Source organism: Neopelma chrysocephalum, unplaced genomic scaffold (assembly GCF_003984885.1).
Source record: "Neopelma chrysocephalum unplaced genomic scaffold, ASM398488v2 Primary Assembly neopelma1_177, whole genome shotgun sequence".
NCBI lineage: Eukaryota > Metazoa > Chordata > Aves > Passeriformes > Pipridae > Neopelma > Neopelma chrysocephalum.
The window spans coordinates 108,116-129,946 of record NW_020897839.1 but is presented as its reverse complement, the minus strand read 5'-3'; positions in this window follow the sequence as shown (position 1 = coordinate 129,946).

Here is a 21,831-nt window from a genome sequence, read left to right as displayed (position 1 = left end):
GATGTGTCTTGGCCCATTTGGATAAATGGCTGTCACAGAAATACTCTGTTTCAGAATGCAGAAAGCCAAAATTCAGCTATCCACTCCCACTGCAGTACCCTGATTCCCAAATTCAACGTGAAAGTGAAATAGAATCCACAATTATTCTGAGGAGAAGGCATTCATTATGTAATTCATTTGTAATGCCTCAAACATAGCACTCATTTAGGAATTCAAAGGCTTCCTTCATGGAGGTGGAATATTGAGCTGCAGTTTTCCCTGCATTAAAAATAAAAAGCTTTATTGCCCAAGGGTGAGTGGACAGAGGGATTTTACTGAGATTTAAGGTCTCCTAATTGACACTGCTGCAGCTGGATTAACACAAGGATGCATGTGGGATGCATCACTGCATGGAACAGACTTAATGACCTCCAGACAGGACAAACTGAGGAATAACTGGAAAAGAGGAGTCTGGGAATGTTTCTTCCCAAACAAAGGGCAGGGCACCAGACATTCAAATAGGGAAATATTCTCGACCAACCTGATTAATGATGGCACATCTCTGTGCAGCCCTGTGTGATGAACTGCCAGTGATGGAGTGGAAATCCACGAACTTCCAGTGACTTCCAGTGACAAAGAGGAGATGTCCAAGTCGACTTTGCTTGATCCTTCTAAAGCCTTTGAAATATGAAAGGTCTCTTGGCCAACCCTTCTCGCCACAGTATCTGAGCAGCCACATCCAGAAACTTCCAAAGCCACATTTTACATTTGCAGGGGAATTGTTTATGTCCATCTGCACAAAATTAAGCAACATGGTTCAGAGCAAAGGACCAAGGTCAGGAAAAACACTAAATAATGTATATTAAAACAAGTAATAAATATGGAGAGACTGCAGAGTCTTTGACTAGAACAGAGAAAGTGGCAGAAAAAGTTGTTCCTTTGCATTTACTTGTAAATTATTCACTTGTTGCTGCAAATTCACACCAAGTTCCTTTGTCATGCAGGTGCTACAGGAGCCTTTTGTCCATCCTGGTCAAATATAACAAGGCAACTGAAAGAAAACCCTGGAAAATTTGGGGTTGCAAGGCCAATATGCAAATCTGCATCTCCTTTTCAGCATATTTCCCATCTTTCCCAGCACCTGGCAATGACAGACTCCCCTCCAAGAATCCCCCACCATACATCACCTTCACTGTGCAAGTTAAGGAGAATTTTAGTGTGGGTGCTTAAACATGACCAACTGGATTTACTAATTCTCCCTCTCTCCCTGCTTTCTCAAGGGACTGACATCCATTGTACCCCAGCTTGTACAATTTCCATTTTGTTCCAATTCCAATAAATATTGTAACGAAAAGTACAACCAGGGCTACAGATTCCAGAGTAAGGGCTTGAAAGTCTCATCAAGTAATGCCATAGACACAAAATCCCCCAGTATCTCCACGTTGTGAGCAGACATTACCACTGCCATTCCCTGTGCTCCTGCCTGACAGGAGTTGGAAGGTACTGTCCTTATAACCAGTATCTCTGGATCTTATCCTGGGTGTTACAGGAACCAGCAAGGAGCCACTTAGGCTCTGACAGCTGTTCTGGTTTTTCAGTCCTCGCTTTGTTTCTGGATGGATGGACAGGCAGCTGCAAACAGATTTTTGCCACACTGCCTCCCCACAATTCCAGCCCCCAGAGCTGACTGCCTGTGCCAGGGAGGGGCTGTTTGGTAAAGCAGGACCCTGAAAGCAAAATCCGAACTGTAGTTTGTGATGTTTGGATGGTAATGCACAAAGCCAGTCCCTGCCAACCACCCCATGAGAATTCTAAATAAACCACTGCATCACTTTAAGTACTGGGCACTGGTGATAGCAACTATTCATAGCAAAAACAGAGTTTCAACTATATCATGCACCTAAAGTTCAGGTTCTGCTGCCTTTTGTCTTGTTACCTTTAAGTGACTGAGCCAGAAAAAAATTAAATTAATATGATGTGATATTTCACAATACACTAACGACCTTGTAAAACAGCTTGTTCCAAAGTGTTCCACATTGTACATTTCTTTTTTTTTCCAAAGAAAATGTAAAGGAGCAAATTCACATACTGGTAATGAAACATTCAGATATGCAAGAGACAAATGCTTTTGGCATGAGAAAATAATAGCTATTTTGAATTTTTAAGCCTTCAGGAGGTTTTTATTAGATGATAACATAATACTAATAGTTATTTAGACATATACAGGTATATATAACCATACATATAAGCGAAAAATGAAAGTGAATGTTTTGAGATGATGCTACCAAGTTGACTTGAGAATTATGACAACAGAAGTCAGTTGGTATTGTGGCTCAGTGAGTTTCTTTGAATAAAATAACCTTTAAGTTTTAAAAATATGCTTTATCTCCACCTACACAACCACGTGACCTAAACGTGGAATGGAGGAGAAACTTATTTTAAGAGGACAGAGTGTGTGTGTTTCTGCATCAGAGGAGTTACACAAAGCTGAGACACTGTATCCCCACAGTAAACCCCTGTTTCCTGCACACCACAAAGCTGGTTCCATTACCAGTCAGTAAACTCATTTTTTTCCTTTGAAATTAATAACAGCTATACATTCTTCAGCTTTTGAGTGGCTCTGCATATGAATGGCTGATATCCTTGGTGTCCATTCTTTAGCAAGTGACAACCAGTTATTAAAGCACTTACAAATGCTCCGTGTTCCATTTTTATTTTGAGTGTATAAAAAGCCACTCAACAATGAGAGCAGTTAGGAACCTTTAATAACTAAGGATGGCGTGAATGCTTTTTTTCCTTAAGATAAGAAGGAGGAAATCATAAACTATTATCTTAATTGTAAAAGTACAATAGCACAATATCTATTTAGTGTTGGGGTTTGCGGGGCTGGACTATTTTATTTCTCAGAATAATCTGCTTTATTCAGACTTATAGAAATTATTAAAAAGACACTTATCTCTCTACATTGTCTGCCCTTCACCCTACCTGGAAACATCTCCTTGTGGGTGCAGCAGTGTATTGGAAAACTGAAACTCCAGCCCCCTTTCCCTGTGGAATTTCCAGGGGGAGCAGGGGTGGGATGTGCTAAGCAAAGCCCCTGTGCCCTCTATTACGAGAGGGTGAGTGCTGGAGGGCAGTTCCCTTAGCAGAGCTCAGAAGAGGAGATAACTGCTCTTAGATAACCACAAGTGCTCTTGTGATTGCAGTGTAGCCAAAAGACACTCAGGAATTCAAGCACACAGTGCTCTGTACAGCCCCTGAGCTCACAGGACTGACCTGAAAGGCTTCAGTAGCACCAGAGAAACGATGAGCCCTTCAGTCACCTGAAGAATTGCTCGGGATGCATCTGAGTGAGAGAAATCCAGCAAAAACAGCTGGAAAAGATGACTCTGGGTTCACAGCATCATTTAGATTTTCATGCAGATCCCTGTTTGGGCTGGTTTGGGCTGGGACAGGGTTAATTTTCTTCACAGTGGCTGGTGTGGGGCTGTGTTTTGGGTTTGTGCTGAACACCAAGATGATAACAGAGGTGGGTTTGTTGTTGCTGAGCGAGGCTTTCCAGAGCCAAGGCCTTTCCAGCCCCTCGTAGGGCCCTGCTGGGGTGTGTGGGAGGTTGGGAGGGGACACAGCCAGGACAGGTGGCCCCAGCTGACCACAGGGATATTCCAGACCAGATGGCATCATGCTCAATATATAAAGTGAGGGAAGAAGGAGGAAGGGGGATGTTTGAAGTGATGGTGTTTGTCTTCCCAAGTCACCATTACAAGGGATGGGGCCCTGCTCTCCTGAAGTGCTGAACACCTGCTGCCCTGGGAAGGGGGAATGAATTCCTTGTTTTGTTTTACTTGTGTGCACAGTTTTGCTATCCCTGTTAAACTGTCTTTTTCTCAACTCATGAGTTTTCTACCTTTTACCTCCCAGTTCTCTCCCCGCTCCCACTGGTGGGGAGTGAGCGAGGGGCTGTGTGGGGTTAAACCTCAACACTGTCACACAGCCTGGCATTACTGCCTGTTCAAATCAGCTCTGGCCCCGATTTGTGCATGAAAAATGAAAGTTCAATAAGCAGCACAATTCCTGGCTGTGAAGGAATCACAGTTCCCTTTGCTTTTAATTTTCCCCCACGTGATTCTCACTCTGTGTCAGGCCCCTCCCTTTGGGAGGCACAATGTCCCCGTGCTCAGTTTTAGGGAGAGAAGCTCTGATGGTTTCCAGAACTCTCTTTGCACAGTGTGATTGATAAGCCAGAATAAATGATGCATTTTTAATAGGTTATTGAAACTGCTTCTACTGTGTATTTTAACTATTGGCCCTATGTACTGATGACCTGACAGACTGGTTTTCCCAAAATGCTCCTGCGAATTATTTCATCCATCACTTTATTTTTATAGCAGCCTTCAGGCTAATGCACCTTGGGGCATCATACAATATTAAATAAAATAAAACATCAAAGCATATAAAGCATGTTAAAAGTGCCATCTAAGATAGAACATAAGACTGCTGCCTAATTCCGAAAAGGTGCTAGTTATTCTTTATACCTTAACTATAAGGGAAATGAATTTCTCTGATAAAAGCATGAAATTTTATATGACTGGGAGTCAGAAGAGGTCATCAAACTTGTATTTCCAAGGGTCTTTCTTAGTGCAAAGAAATGGTTGTCAGCATAGAGAAACACATAGTAATGGGTACAACTGACTGGCCTTGAGAAGTTCTCAGGAATCCTTTTGCTCCCCACAACAAAAAAACAAATTCCAGTTTTAAAACCAAACCACACGTCTCCTTGGCAAGATGAATTTTATCAACTCTACTGATTACAGAGCTCTAAGTTGAGAGCAATATTGTCCATGTCTTTTTGATAACTTCTCTTTCACCACAATGTTCAGCTCCCTGGCAGGCACATGTTCTGTACAAGGGATCTGCTTCTGCTCCTGCATTTCACTGCACAGCCCTGGATTTGATTCTTGCACATCACATGTTCACTTGGAAAGAAACAACCAACCAACCAACACACACACACTTTTATTGTTGTTCCTGTCAGGCTGAGCAGATAGATAACATAACTCTTCCCAGAGCTAGTTGTCATTCTTCTAGAGATGACAAAGTGGGCATCCCTATAACAGATCCTGACTGTATATATTACTGCTAGAAATAATCTTCAGTGTAATCCATACTATTAAACCCAGCGGGTCTTCTGGCTTCTGAGACATTTTGATTTGAATCCAATGAATTAACAGAGCCCATAATCAGCTTTCTGCCTCGTATTAGTTTAAGCTGTCTGTATGTAATCTTATTGTGCTTTGCTGTGCCAGAGTCCCAGGCAGGGGCTCTCCTCCACCAAACACAGTGCTGGGAACACATACTGGGAGAGCTCTTGCATCCCCAAGGGAAGGGGGGTTGCTCACATCCCTCCTCTTCATGTATGCTATCCCCAGGGACTCATTCTCATATTTGAAAAATAAGCGGTCTGTTCTACCAAGATGCTGGCAGGGATGGCTTTTTACCTCTGAGACTAACATAAATAAAAACTGACACTTTATTTTGTGGACAACTCATCATTTCTGTTAGGCTGAAGTCCCACAGAAAAAGATGAATAGCAAAGCTGTCCAGCTGGCTCATTTTTGGATGTCTGCTATGCTTCCTGAGTGTAAACTCCAGGGGACCTGCACACTCTTGACCATAAATGATGAGGAACCTGTTAATAAATTGGATCCACCTGCACAGAATTTCAAGTGCATGGAACACAGGCTGCAAAAACACTGCCCATGGCTTCCTGTACCACAAGGCATCGTGTCTGCTCACCCCTCACACTGCTCCACATCCTGAGCCCTTCACCACTGACACTTCACTGGCAACCCAAGAGCAGGATGGGACCCTGTGACTCAACTGGCACAGAAAGAGGGAATTACAATGAAATTCCTCTTCATATCAAACTTTCTAGACTCTTCTGCACTCTAATGGAAAGGTCTTTTAAAGTGAGCTCTGTTCTTTCAGGTTTGTTATGGGTCCCACTGAGGTCACAGATCAGCTGCATTCATTTCATGTATCTCACAAGCTGACACTGTGCTGGATCATAAAGTTTACCAGATTTTGTAGGCACAGAAACCTAATAGTATAGAGAGAAATAAATAAATGAAATCATGTAAAGATACCTTTCTCAGCTTGATCTAATCCTGCCCACATTTAAAGCCAAGCAACAGAAAAGTTTTAATGTGCCCAGGAACGGTCATGAGATCTCCTAAGACAACTGAAATTTAAAACCTCCTTAAAAAGGCAACAGCACACACCAGACATGGGCCTGAAAGATACTCTTAGGCCCTTGAACAAGTCAAGTCTAACTCTAGAGAGAAAGATTTCTCCACCAAAACTCAAAGCTCTGTCTGACAGATCCCCCCTGCTTTCCACAACATGACATATGAAAGATGCCATTTGACCAGAAGACGTGTATGTCAAAAAAAAGCACATTAAAGAGATTAACTACTGATTTTGGACATCAGCTGCATAAATAATCCTTCAGAACCACAGTTGCCGAAATAAACCCTTTCTGCAATTAAAAATTAGTGTAAAAATTTTGATTTAAAACAACAGAAAACATGGAAAAGGTGTGCTTTACTGGGGATTTCAGTTTAAACAACACTCTGAGCAACTAAAGCCAGACTCTGGATCTCAGGGGACACCAGATCCTCTGCTGTTCCCAAAGCACATCCCCAGCTGATCATGCTGTCCATGGTTCCCAGCTCTGCTCAGCTCTGACAGGGTCAGTTGTTCATTCCAAATGCTGTGTGTCAGACCACCACAGTTTATTCTAATTACTATTTAATTACATTACAATTTCATTCCCAATCAAAAAGAATACAAATCATGAGACTAGTATGCAGCAGAACTTAGGAAAATAAATGTCTTTAGTATAAGCTCCACTTAATATATCTTATTCTATCAAAAATATAAGACACAATGTTATTGGGCACTAGAGAAGATCTGTGTTTTCCACTCTTTCTCTCAGATACACACACAAAACAGGTCTAAAATTACTCATCAGTAGCAATGATTAAAGGACTTACATTCCTTTTGCACAGATACAACAGGAGCCAAAGCAGCACTTTGGTATATTTTTTCCTTGTTTTAGTCCCAAACTAATCACTAGACAATGATCACACAGCTGAAAGCTGCAGTATGAAAGTACAGTTTTATGTCCCTCCTTTGAAGCAAAACATGGAAAATTAACACAGATAATACTTTGGTGTCAAAGAAAAAGTGAAGAATTTTTTTTTTCAGTTTGCTTTTGCAGGTTCTGTCAACAAAACAGACAATAATATAGTATTTAGGCTTCACTAGGACTAAAAGTGACAACAAACTCTACAGCAATTGCCTGCTACACTCACTTTCTAACCATTTGTACTTTCCTCCATCCTCTAATTTAGAGCTGCTATAAAGCCTGTCATATTTGATGGGAAGTGCCATGAAGCTGCAATATCAGCAGCTTACATCATGAAATGGGATGCTGTTTCACTGAGGGCCCCTTTTCCTGTCACCTTGGGTTCTTTTCCTCTTCCATTTCTGAGCTCCTTTCTCTTTGCTCTTTGTCTTCACTTCCCAAGCAAAAGCAGGAGGTAATTTGGGAATGGAGCTTTCTTATAGACACACACACACATAAATATATATATCCCTTTTTTTATGAAAAGAGATTTTCAGACATAACCTTTCCCTCTTCTGTTCACAAAAGAATATCTGAAGGAATATCACACAGACAATCCAAAATCCACGAGGGCAAAAAAGACACTGTAAAAGAGAAAATACTTCCAGGTATTAACCAATGCACCAGCAATTATCTGGATTCCAAAGCAGTTTTTGCACCAGTAGATCTGCACATGCCATTCCTGTACGTACAAATTATACATGCAAATGGGTTGTGATTATTTCCACGCACAATTATCCCGTCTGCACCTGCAAGCACAATATTTGCATATACAAATTAAGTTGGTGTACAGGGGTTTGTTTGTTTGGGGTTTTTAAACATATTGCCCAGGTCTCTTTAAATTCCAGCAGAAACACCACACTTTGATAATCCCAGCAATGGCAATGCAACACTACCATGTGTTCCCTGCCTGTCTGCACCTCCTCAGGAAACTTTACATCCGAGCATCAGCAAAAAAGTGGAGGAAAAGTGAGAGCCTGAGTCAGAGCAGCTCTACCAAAACAAAATTTTAAACACAGGTGAAATGGAGCATTTACATCTGTGATAAATAAGGAAATATTCAGGAACACACTAAATATCCCTCCAGTTTGTATCATGGTAGCTCCTGATACAAATAGCTTTGACTAGTGACCAGCACACTCCAGACACCCACTCAGACCTGCTCTTCTCGGGCCTCTCTCATGCAGCTGTTTCATAATAAATGGTGTTTATTTTTCAGACCATTCATTTTTGCTCATCTCTCCACTATTACAGTTAGATATGCAATATTAGAGAATGGACTTACTGTGATTATTTGTCAATTAATTCTAAGAGCCTAAATATAGCGCTAAAGTAAATCATTTCAGAGCTCTTCCTTTGTACTAGTAACTAACTCAACCCTTACTTGTAACAGAAATAATGATTTGCTGAAATCAGACTCACGTAGTCACCAGTTTATTATGGAAGACTTTATTTCATACTCACAATGTTCCTCATGAAAGTGAAAAAAAAAACCCTCTAGTACAATAAACAGATTATAAAACATTGCATCAGAGCCTGGACTTCAGTTTATTAGACATAAAAATTCAGTCCCATTAGCTTCCTCCTTGAAGATGCTCTCTTTTTCTACACTAACCATGTTTAGCAGCAGTTTGCTCCAGCTGACCTTAATTTAATACATTTTTCACAGAAGGATTGCTTCAGGGTTGAAACATTTCTGTTGCTAACCACTGCACATGTTCTAGTACTTGGCCCTAGAGATCCTACATCTTTCTGAGAACATTTGCTTCGCAAAAACACCATATGAGTTATCATTTTTTAAAACATATAAGATAATTGATTTGTAATTATCAACAGGGAGAAATACCATTGCTAGTGTTTGCTAACCTAATTGTAAAATTTATTGTTCCTTTCAAGTCTTAATGTATTGCCTCAAGTGATCACCACTTAGGCACCAACAGGCTGGAGCAAATAGAGTGACAGCAGGAAGTCAGAGATAGCATTGCCCACTTCTTGCTGGGATAAATGATGTTCTCTTTCTGACTATTGTTCAGCCCATTTATGTAATTTCCAAAGGGTTTTCCCCCCAGTGGGATGCAGACCAGGTACCAGTGTTCTGAAGCAGGATCATACTTTGTAACATCATTTACCTTGCTGGAAATGGTGACTATGTCACAGAATCACAGAATGTGCTGAGTTGGAAGGGACCCACAGGGATCATCCAGTCCAACCCCTGGCCCTGCACAGGCCCAGCCCCAAGAGTCACCCCCTGTGCCCCAGAGGATCATCCAAACCCTCCTGGAGCTCTGGCAGCCTTGGGGCTGTGCCCACTGCCCTGGGGAGCCTGGGCAGTGCCCAACCAGCCTCTGGGGGAAGAACCTTTGCCTGAGATCCAACCTGAGCCTGCCCTGACACAGCTCCAGCCATTCCCTGGCTGCTGTCCCTGGTCCCCCCAGAGCAGAGCTCAGTCCCTGCCCCTCCTCTGCCCCTGCCCAGGCATTGGAACTGCAGGGAGGTCTCCCCTCAGTCTCCTCTGCTCCAGCTGAACACACCAAGTGCCCTCAGTGTCCTCACACGGCTTCAAATCAAGGCCCTTCCCCATCTCTGTGTCCCTCCTTTGGACAGTCTCCAATGGCTCAATCCCTTCCCTCCATTGTGTCCCCCCAAACTGCCCCAATGTTGAGGTGAGGCCGCCCCAGGGCAGAGCAGAGCGGGACAATCCCCTCCCTGATGTCCCAGGACAGGGATGTCCCTCCTGGCTGCCAGGGCACTGCTGACTCAGGGACAACTGGCACCACCAGGACCCCCCTATGCTTAGTTAAACGTGGATTCTGCCTAATTAATGCCCAAAGGTCACTGTGCAGCACCCACAGGTGCCTGTGTGGGCACCCCCAGAGTGTGGCCCCTGCTGCAGGAACTGCTGTGCCTGGAACCACCCAAACTCTGCTGAGCTCTCTCTTGCTCTGCATCTTCCTTCTCTGGTGTTCTCTGCTGAGTGCTCTGCGATTCTCAGGGCAACACTAATCCAAGAGCAGCAATTTCCTCACAGCTAAAAATCTGTCAGAGTCAGCACCACAGTGAAACCCCAATACCTGTGTTTGTCACTAACAAAGAACAGAGAGACATGTAAAAAACCCAGAAATTGTTGGCCCCGGGGGTGGTCCATGGAGCAGACCCTAAGCTGTACAAATCCAAACCATAGCCATGCTCCAGTAGCCTTTGGAGCAGCTCCCCAGGCCATGGCTCCTATCCAGTGTCCCTGTTTGATCAGGCAAAGTGTGTCATTAAAAAGTTGAAAAATGTCCCTTGTATTCGTAGCTTCTCCATCCCTTACCCTTCCAGCCTCCATTTTTTATATCAGTTAACATGTTTAATGGCCTTTTCTTTCTATTTTAGGTTCCTGTGTGAAGAAAGGTCTCCCAGAGGATCGATTATGAGATTTTTGTTTCATTTTTCTACCCTTTTAACAAGACTTGAGCTAGAAGTCTCAGGTAACATAAATTGTTTGAGCTAGATTTTGATTAAAATTGGAGAAAAATGCAAGTTCTAGGGTTTAGTGCCCAGAACTGCTTTATTTTTTTTTGTGTCCAGCATGAATAATTTTGGTGCAGACTTGAAAAACCTTGGTTTTTTCACATGCAAATAAAGTCTCTAATTCACCAGTAGATATGGCAGATTTCAGGCCATTTTCATGTCACATTTTTTCATTCCTAGGATCCACCAGTCTGGATTCATCCCCGAAGACCACTTCTTCATATTTGCATGGATTCTCAATATAGTATTTGACGAAGAGACAGTTTTGTTTTAAAATCAACTCTTCACAACATCCTAAAACAAACACAGCTACATGATTTATAAACATTAGGCTGTTCTTAAGCATATATAGACTAGACTCTTGTTAGGAAATTAAAATTTAAGAAAAGCTAAATTAAATTAATAAATTACTCTTACAAGGTATTTTTATATTAATAGTTATTTTGTTGATATAAATGGTCTCTGAGGTTGCCATCACTTACTCTCAGTATTCTCTGTTTCACCAGTAGCTCACTAAACTGTGAGTGCAGCACTGAACTCAAAGGATTCAAAGGGTGGAGTGAATTTAAAACTGTCATTGCACTGCATTACTGAGAAGGGGTTCAGACTGTTCCAAGTGCAGGATTCAACACACAGGTAAGGTCACCACAGTCATCTCACCATCACACCATGGTCTTTTGTTGTTGTTATTACTGCACAGAAAATATGCTTAATGCTGAACTTTCAGACCTCTCAAAAGACAAGGCTGTACAACAACCCAAAAAGCAGAAAAATCAGCGCCTGGCTGAAGCTTGTTTTCCACAAATGTTAAAAGGTCTGGAGGGATGGATTCCTCTAATTCAGCTCCTGGGAACATCCATCCCCAGCCAGCGAGTGCCCGTTGGGGAACGTGGCACCTGCAGAATTGGGATCCCCTGCAGCACGAGCAGGGCCTGAGCTGCTGCCCCGGGTCAGGCAGAGCTGAGCAGCAGCACTGTTTTATGGCACCACCAGCTGGAAAGGACATTAAAACCCCAGTGCTTCCATCAATTGCTGTGACTTTATGGGAGGAAAAGGGCGGTGAGTCACTCGGAGTTTATGCTCGTGTTGAGCGAGGTGCTTTGAACACAAATGTAGAAACAAGCTGGGATGTCCTCAGAGGGTTTCATCCCCACAGAGCTCTGCTCAGGGATGGTCTAAGCTGCAGACATGGCCCCATGTGAGGGTGTTCCACACCAGCAGCACCCAGTGCCACTGCTGAGCTCCCACAGGGCTTCCCAAAAGGACACTGGCCAGTTCCCAGCATGTCCCACCCTGTGGTGAACAACCACCCACCAAGGACCAGAACACACTGGCCTTGATGAAGAACAAAGAATAGCAATGTTTGAAGTGAAAGGGGAATTCCACAGCATTTTATACCTCTGGGCAAGCTTATTTTTCTTTCCCTGGTTTTGAACAGTGGTCACAGAGCTGTGGTGCCCTGGGAGTTCAGGGAGAGCTTCCCCCAGCCTGGTACCCAGCAAAGAGAGGCTCCCCCAGACCGGAAAAATGCATTTTTTCTATGTAAAAAATGCAGAATCCCACAACAGGAGCTGCAATGGAAAAGTGTAACACAGCTTCTTTAATTCAAAAATCTTAGTATGTGGCAAAAATAGAGATCTCACATAGAGGTTTCCGTGGTGTTAAAATCCCAGTACACCTACACATCCACTGGGAAGTGATGCTGCTTCTGCTTGTCGACCTTAGCACTTGGGCTTTTTCCTGCAATTGTGCTTTAAAGGCAACTTCTTGGCTGAGCAAACCAAGCAGATGTTGGACTTGACTTTACCCTTCTTTTCTTTTTCCTTCTAAGAGCAAGCAACCAAAAACTGCTTGCAATAAGGCATTTAATTTACTTATCTGTAAAGGGCAAAATATACATACAGGCTCTTTTCTTCCACACTATACCCTGCTTAAGTCAGTGCCTATATTTAACACCACAATTTAAGCAAGTTCTGTTTAGTTGTGAGTTTTGTCTATGTCATTGCCCCCCGTTGGGGAGCAGCACAGTCCAATCTCTACAGGCTGCTTGAAAATTGCATAAAAAGCATAGAAACATTCTTTTTATATCCACATATAGTTTTAAATATGATCCCACCAAGCCATTAACGTCTGCATGATAAACAAGCAACTTTAGCTTCTGCTATTAATCCAACATCTAACAGCAATTTTAGCCAACACTCAGTAACACTTGGAGCTGTAAGTAATGATGCAGTTCAAAAGCAGACTCTGACGGCTTAACCTGCACTGACCCAAACATATATAAAAACTCGGGTTTCCTGTTACACTGCTTGGCTGATGCATCACAGTTACAAAGCAAAATACTTCCAAATGTCTCTGTCAGTCCTTGGGGAACTGAAAGAACACTGGAGAGTTCTTCCCACTGTTTCTTGTAGCCATATGGATGAATATCTAAATAATCTAAACGGTTTTTTCAACAATAATTTGAAAAGATTCTCTTGGTGTTTGTCAGTAGGTACATTTTACACAGGCCCCTTTATTTATTCTCTGCACACCGAAAACAAACCTTATAAATATTTTTCAAAAATACATCTGTGCTGTCCTGCAGAACCTCTAGATTTGTCTTGCAAAAGAGTTTTTCTGCAGATAAAAAATTAGCCCTCCAAAAAAAGAAAATGCCCAGTTCGAGACGACTAATAAATTATCAGTTAGAAAACCCAGATCTGAAATGCAGTCCTGCTTTCTCAGGCCCCAGGACTTCTCATTAGAAGGACACCTGCACATGATGCAGAGGAACATTACAAAAGAAAATGATACCATAGCATCTTCCTCATGGTACCAGCCAGGGACAGTCAGGATCCCTGACGTGGAAAACCACGTGTCCTCATGGCCAAGAGCCACAGAACCCTCAGGTGACCTTGGAAAGGTGAGAGCAGACACAGCTCCCAAAATGCTTCATGTAATGGAAAAATGGCACCCACAGCTCTCCAGTCCCCTCCCTGCTCCTGCAGGAGCTGCAGCTGCCCAGCACAAACCAGAGATCATTTCAGCTCTTTTCTGGCTCATGTTCCCAGCCTGGAGACCTGAAGCACTCAGCAGCCCCTCCACTACCACTGACCCTCTTGGGGACCTGCATTTGAACTGTTCAAATCCACAGGGGCTTCACCAGCTGAGGTTCAGATCTGCTCCTCCTGGTGATGCCTTGGAATTCCTAGAGCTCGTGGTCTTTCCTGATTCCATTTTCTTAAGAGCAGAAGGGGCCGTGTCCCAATGACATCAACCCTGTGCCTCTCAGAAAAGCATGTCTGTACATGCAAAACATGTTTAGATTGTTTTCCCATGTGTAATCCCCTATTCCTGACACTTTCAAGTGGCAAGTCTGTGTGACCATGATGTGAGAACAGTGAAAAAGAAACTCTCCCTCATTAACAGCCCCACTCCTGGCTCCACCTCTGAACAGGACAATGCAACCAACAGCCCCCAAACCCAAGAGCTTGTCTGATACAGGGCAGGAGCAGTTCCTGCTCTGGGCAACCCTGTTCTTCACCTGCATGGGACCTTCACACATGAATGCTCAGCTGAACAGATGTAAAAATATTTTAGAAAGGCTTTCAAGAGAAATCTCTTATTAAAAATCCCAAACTGCAGTGTGTGGAACAATAACACTGTCTGCCTGAAAATGTCATATCCTTGTCTGAACAGCCCAATACCTTATGTGCTCTGAATAAAGATAGAGATGTAATTGCTTTTCTTGTTACGACTCACTTGTGCATCATAGATTTTTTAATATCCTGCAGAACACATGTATTGTGGGAAGGAAGCAGGTGACAGCAGTAAACATATGTAATGTTATTTTTCTTTATGATAGATACGAGCAGGGAAGTCTAAATGATGCCTTAGGTTTTTAATAATCAACTCTGGAATCTTAGGGGGAAAGTGTGCATTTTGCCAGGAGCAAAATCATTAGAACTTGAACTCCAGCCATTGTGGGAGATTTCATTCAGCTAATTGTAGCCATTAAGTGACAGGTTATGCAATGAAATTACTTCAGCCGCGTCTACATTGGAAAACAGGATGCTATCAGCAAAGGAGCTTTCTCTGAGAATGAATGGGGCTTAAAAATGCTCTGCATTGTTGAAAGCCTAATGGACTTCCATGTGAGAGGAGCTGATGCCACACAGCTTTGGAAAAACTACGAGGAGATGCAGCACAGTTCTGAAAGAACTGCAGCTGGCAACATCTTGGTGTTTATATATATATATGTAAAAAAAAAGCCTAAAAGCACTATAAACTAAATAATTCCTAAAATTTTGCTGGAGATTTAAAGCCAGCCCACCCTACCTTGGCACTTCAAGGCCTGACATAGTAACAAACTGCATGAAAAAATAAAAATTTACATTCTTGTAGCACAAAGGCTGTTACTGCACAGACATTTTGAAGATGATTTCTAACAATCTGATGAACCTCCCCACTCCCTCCTGCACATTCCCTAAACAAAATAAGCCCTTACTGAGGGCACCTGCCCTCTCTCCTGGCTTTGGTCCAAGCCCTATAAACTGGGGTCTGTAAGAGAGAAGGGTTCAGAGATGAAACCTCCAGAAGGAAATCACCCTGTTGGCTGAACCCTTAGACATGCACAGCATAGGAACACCTGGGATGTCCCAGATCATGCTGCTCAGTAGCTCCAGTTGGACCACCAGTTGGGCATCCTGGAAAAAATGTGAAAATTCTCCAATCCGCGTGAAAAAGTTCCCAAACAGAAGCATCCCCATCACCAAAATGCACTTCCATGGTGCAATACCTGTATCCCTCGTTCGTGCAGTTCAACAAAGCCACAGTGCCAAAAAACAGAGGGAAAGGAGAAGCTGACAGAGCTCAAACCTGGAGCAGCCACCAGCCCTCCCCCAGAGCCTGCCAAACCTCCCAGCCTCACCCAGGGATTCACATTCCCAGCACATGCACACCTCACTGTCTTAAGGAAAAAAGAAACCCCTCATGTTTCCTGAAGCAATGAACTAATCTGAGTTTTTCTATGAAAAGCATACAAAGCATATTAAGGTGTTATTAATCTAATTAAAACAGCTAATCCTAATCAGTGTCTTGCATTTGTAAATTATGACCTCAAAGTTTCTCCTTATTAAGCTGGAACACCAGCAGCAAGAGGCACACCTGTGCTGCCAGGGTTTGACAGGTTTGCCCCAAAGCAGTGCCAGGCCAGGGAGTGGGATCAGCCCCTTCATTTATATGATGATGCTTCTGGCTGTTGAAATTTCCCTGAGCTGCAAATAAATTCTAATGAAAAAGAAAGCTAAAGCAAATTCTTCTGAAATCCCCAAAGCTCCAGGCTGTTACAAATGAAAAACTGTGCTGATGAATTGAGAGAGTCTGCCTCAATTCTAACCACATCCAGAGTACATTAAACAAACTGTTATTAAGTTATTGTCCTGGGACAGCAGGAACTCGTGTTAAAAAAGGAGCATCATTCTGGGGTGGAAATCTGAGCGTGGAACCTCCAAAGGGTTTTCTACACAAGGACTCAAGTGAGGGCAAACCAAATGATTTTGTTAATCCAGTATTGGTTTTCAATTCTGTTAAGTCAATCATATAAATCTCATCTGGGGGTCCTAAATTCTTGTACCTTAATCCTTATTGAGGCCATCTAAGGCACTGCAGCCCCTCTGGGAGCTGTTTAACTTGCTCGTGCACGTGGCCTTCACACCTCTGCTCAATTCCCAGCTTTCCAAGTCAAACCAGAGGCATCCAAGGCTGGATAATGTAAGTGATATTCATTTTTTTTCAGCTGTACAGTAATACAGATAAATCCCGTGAAGTCCCTAATAAATTATTTCCTTTTTTCTCCAGTCAGATCTTGCACCCCTTCAGTTCCTAAATACATCCTCAACCATTCCAGCCCCAATTTCAACTGGATGCACAAAGTCTGCCCCTTCAGGGCCACAGAAAAGGTCAATGCACTACAACCTGTCTTCAGGTTTAGACTTTTCTCCTGCAAAATCAACTTCCTAAAATCATCCTGCTGGTGAAAACACCAGCCCACAGCCCCACACCTGTGGGCTGAGCCCCCCTGTTCCCCGGGGGAAGGGCTGGGTGGGGCTGCAGCTCCACCCTGCCCCAAGAAATGCACAATTCCAGGCAGTTTCCAGGCAGTGACAAGCCCACAGCAACATCTCCCCAAAATATTTTCCCATCTCTACAGATTTTCAGCTCGTGCCCTTCCACAGTCACTGCTTCCCTGTGCTTTACAGTCTGGAAAAGAGTTTTCTTCTGTACATTTTTCTTAATCTCCTGCCTTAGTGCTCTCCATGAACATTGAAATTTTAATAATTATGTATTTGCAGATCCAACTAAGAATAAGAAACCATTGAGATTCTTGGAAAATTACAATTTTTAAAATTTTTCTTTCCAAAATGAAGATTCTTTTGACAAAAAGCTTTAGATACCAAGGACAGAATTTCTTGGTCAGAGCAAAGGCACTTAACCTGTGGAAAAAACCTACCTTTGCAGATGAACAGAACTTTACGGCTCATGTTGTGTCGCTCCACTTGCTGAACTTCATCAAAAAATCTGATCTTTAGTCTCCCACATTCTACCTTACCAAACATGATATTTAAAATCACAAAAAGGAAAAACAGGTGGGGGGAGACAGGGATGGACAGACACAAAACAAATAATTTTTAAACCCCCGCCTAAAAAAATAAAAGTCAAAAGCCATTCTTTGCAATCAGATTGGTACAGAGAAAGAGCAGTTTACTGGAATTCTCAAAAATTAAGACAAAATCTTGAAATTTAACACATTTCAGTTTCAAGGCTGCAAAACACCTTAAGAAAATCAAGTCTAAAAATTGCATTTAAATGCTAAGAACTTCCTTGGCAATGCCAGAGGGACCTACAATCATCCTGATTTAATTCTTGTGAATTTCAAAAAACTAATAATGGTTCTAAATAATTAGAAACTGTTATTACATTAAAATGCATGATACATACTGATTAGATCATATTAAAATTAAAAGAATAATTTGAATTATTTACACAAAAAAAAAAAACCTCAAAGTGAAACAAATCAATGGACCATAAAGACAAAGAAAAGAATTCCTGAAATAGTAACAGCTCATTGCACAAGTAATTTTCATAAATATTAGTTATGTCTGAATTGAACCAAATAAAGAACTTCCACCAAAATGCCCATATGTGCTTACTGACAAAAAGTCATCTAATACCTTGGCTATCTTGGTTCAAAACTCATTTCTAAACCACCAGATGCAACCCAATGATTTTTCATTAAATGCAAAACATTCAGTATATTACAAATTATCCAAGACTATGATGTGAAATGCTTTTGTGACAGCAGTTTTGTTTAATATTCATTGTCAGCTTCTGAGACTATAGACTGAGAACTAATAAATTCAGAATATATTAGTATTGTAATACACTGCACAATTTATATTTAGTGTTCTATAGCAGCCAGATCACTTAGAAGGCAGATACACTGAATACAAAATATTAGATATAGAGCAAATATATTAAGATATTAAACCAGATATTAAAATATCCTTGCTGCACCCCTAGTTTAAATGTGCTTGTTGAATGTGTAAACAATATTTCTGGTTTTTTGGTGCCTCTTTCCCTTCTCTGTCAGGGCAGAGGCAAAGCCCTGGCCTGAGTTTGCTGTGCCTTGGTGACACTCAACTGAGGGCTGTTCCAACCTTTAGACAATTTGGTTTGCAGCCCAAGGAATGCACAGATCTGGAATGAAAATGCCAACTTTTCTCTGCAGTGTGTTTTTACATCCAGCTGAACCCGTAATTGCCTGGTTTGTGCTTTGCAGGACGGATGTTGCTCGCAGTCAATAATTTACATCACTGAAGAGACCATTGGATAAAACGAGGCTGAGAAACAGAAATTCTCTTTTAGAAAGAGTTTCTGCATTTCCCCCTGAGCCGTGTGAGCTGCTGGAGGGGCAGAGATCAGACACAGCCCCAGGCATTTACGGGCGGGGTTCCTCAGATGACAGGTCCCATCACCTGATGCCACCTGCCGTCCCCTCCACAGCCGTGACATCCCTGCCTCCCGACTGCCTCTGGGTAGGGATCTGGAGCTCCCAACAAGCTCTGTGACTCCAAATGCTGCTGCAAAGTGATTCTATTAATGCCACCCCGAAGAGAGGCTGCTGGACAAATCCAAGCCCCCAACGACGAGGCAGTGAACAGATGGCACTCACACAACCACACGCTCACTGGGGAACTCTGAGCACCCTTTCAGCCCCTGAGCCAGTGCCCTGGAGGCAGCAGATGCTCCGGGAGGCCGTGCTGGGGGTACTGGGAAGGGGCAGGGTGGAAGGGAGGCACTCACTGACCTGCTCTGCAGTCCTGGCACCAGGGGAAGGTGGTTGGCACTGGCCCTGCAGTGCTGGGGCACAGCAGAGGAGGGGGCAGAGCTGAGAGCACAGCACAGGGCACAGGGGCTGCTCTCCTGGAGGGACTCACAGAGCACAGTTTCTATTATAGGAACATAACATATGCTTCTACTCATAACGTTGGCACTCCTGGAAACCGCCCGGGTTAAACAACAAAACAAACAAACAAACAAAAGCAAAAACCAACCAAACAAAAACCCAGAAAATAAAAAAAAACCCTTAATCAAACAACCCACCGCCACAACCCCCCAAAAATAAAAACTCTTCCTTGTTTCCCCCCTAAAATCCAAATTGCTTTGTAACTGTGACATCAGATTTAGAACCAATGGTATTTATTATAGTCCGGGACCATCTATTTTTTCCTCCATTTTCCACATAAGTGACATCAAGCTGACTTACTTCCCTTGGGGCTCAGATGGCTGGGACTGCTGACAATAAAATGTGTAGCAAAGACTGGGAAGAAAACATTCAAGATGGGTCTTGTATCAAATATAGTAGGAAAAGGTCCAGCGAAGGAAGATGACATCATCCCCAAAATGCAGCAGTTAATTAATTCTGTCACTCTCATGTCTGTCAAGGTTTTGAAATAAAGGAATGATATATGATGTATGGGTTGGAATTACGAGCATTTGTTCCAAAGGGTTTCCAAATGTGAAAGGTTGGGGGCAGCCAGTGTGCCCTGGGTGTACAAACAGTGACAAAAACACCAACTCCAGAGGTTCACAGAGCCCGAGGGAGCACTGCCAGCACAGCCCCAAGTCCAAAGGAAGGCTCACCAGCCCCAAGCACAAGCAGAGCCAGCCTGGCACTGGGCAGGCCACGGCTCAGCAAGGTGACATTCTTTATGCTGACACATCCACACCTCTAACAGGTGCTGGGACATCTGCTGCCTCCAACAGCTCCAGCTCCTGTGGAACAAAGGTGGCTCAAAGGCAGCTTCAGAAGCACTTGCTGACCACTCGAGTAACTTGGCAAGGTCTCCCTCCCACTTGTCCTCCTCTGCTGAATGGCTCACTGAAATAGTGCCTTCCTGCTTTCCCTCCTCTCCTTAGTGTAGTACATTCTGCAAGAGGAACCCAAAAACACAGGGCTTAAATCAGAATTGATGTGTAAGAGCTGCGTTTCAAGAAGAGGCAGGTCATTCCCAGTGCAGACAGGCTGCCATTACAGGAAAGCTTGGATAGTTTTTCAACTTCAGGTCGAGTTTCCGTACGACAGCCCCGAGGCTGAGAGCCTCTCCCACTGCACAAAATATATAGAATTGGCCATAAGTCTTTAAAGCCCTGATGTATTCCAGTCCATTAGTTTTTACAGTTCAATTTATGTTGTATTACGAGGAGATGTGCTGAACTGCCTGAAAGCACAGATTTGCCAAACTATCCAAAAATAATCTGGAAAGCGAGAAAGTCAGGATACCAGCCAAATCATAAGCAGTATGGCCATTTTGCTACCAGTTCAGCTGGTAATAAATTTTTTAAAGCACTGTTAAATGTATCTAGATGAATTTGACTTTAAATCACACTTTCTGCTGTACATTTAAAGAACTATGGATTAAGAATTAATCATACCCACAGACAACTCATACAGGTTCACGTACCATGTGAATAATGGCAACACAGACATCTTCCCCTCCTTCAGCTTTGCCCAACACACAATTAACCAAGCTATTACACTGCCACACAGTAATTAAAAGTGATCACACAGCTTCTAGGTGAATTCTGCTACATGGAAGAGAGAGCTGGCAAAGACAGAATTCTCAAGGAAGTAGAGCTGGTGAGAGAAGACACAGCATCATTACCATCACAATACATCTTCCTACCATACAGGAGTGAAGTACTGTTAAATTAAGCTTATCTTCTGCAAGTCAAACACATGTTGGGACTTTATATTTGGTTACTCTAACATTTACATGACAATTAAAGTATTACCCAAGTGCAAAGTCATCATACAAGCAGCAGAGAGCCTGTCTGATCACTTCCATAGGAACCTGGGCAGGTGCTGAAGGTGGGAATTATTTCTGCTTCTCTTCTGTGCAGTATCTGATGGATAATTGGAGGCTCCAGGGCCATCACTGTGCTCCTTTTCAATTCAAACATATCCATGGAGAGACTCTCCCAGAGCCACTTTCCTAACTGACATCTGACAGTGCTTCCAAAGTGCACAGCTCTCCAAAATCCCTCCTGAAAACAGGGCAAATTCAAAACAGTGTCAGGAATGTTTACCAAATGCTGGGCTGGCTAAGGGAGCACAGAGCCTTCTGCAGGGCCTCCCTCAGCCAGCTGGGACACAGCTGTACACTGCCATTAAACACAGGCTGGGAGCAAGTTTGTGCAAACTAACCCCAGTCAATCAAAAGTGGAGACAACCTGCACCCAGAGATGTTTGAAAACATGCTCTGGAAGAATACTGAATACAAAACCCCCCAGATTTTTATTTGAAGATGATTGTATATGAAATACCTCCTCTTGGCCAGTATTATTTATGCCATTTTATAAGTAGTTTTAGCAATCTTGCTGCAGTGAGATGCTCAAATTCATTCAAATTTAGGCTCTTCAGGTCAAGAAAATGGACTTTTAACAAGTGGCAAATTAAAATGTCAAGAGCAATCATACAGACACTTGTTTACAAGACTATTGTTTTGTTTTACAGGTCCAAGGTTTGTCTTTCTCAGCAATTGCAGCACTAACATTTTCACCATAAATGAAAGGTACCAGATAACATCAACAAGTTTTTGACACGT